We start from the raw sequence: 339 nt of genomic DNA on the forward strand, positions 1-339 counted from the left end.
CTCGAATATTTTTTTCCTCCTCTTCCAGACAAACAGAAATAAAGATTAAACTACATCGCATTCATACATTTTGCTAAACGTATACAAAAAGGTCCTTTGAAAACCACGTACGACCTGCACGCGTCTCGAACGTAGAAACACCAATGCATTATCGATACCCTGATGCCCAGAGTACAAGACGATAGACAATTACTCACAGATGCCAATCATAGGAGGCCCAACACCCAATAACAACAGTCTTAGAGTACCAAGCCAGTCCTCAGTCGATACATAAAAAGGCAATGCTCATATAACGAACGCATTTAAGCATCTGAGTTTCGCTAATCTTTTTCATTACCG

Source organism: Penaeus monodon, chromosome 23, assembly GCF_015228065.2.
Source record: "Penaeus monodon isolate SGIC_2016 chromosome 23, NSTDA_Pmon_1, whole genome shotgun sequence".
Lineage (NCBI taxonomy): Eukaryota > Metazoa > Arthropoda > Malacostraca > Decapoda > Penaeidae > Penaeus > Penaeus monodon.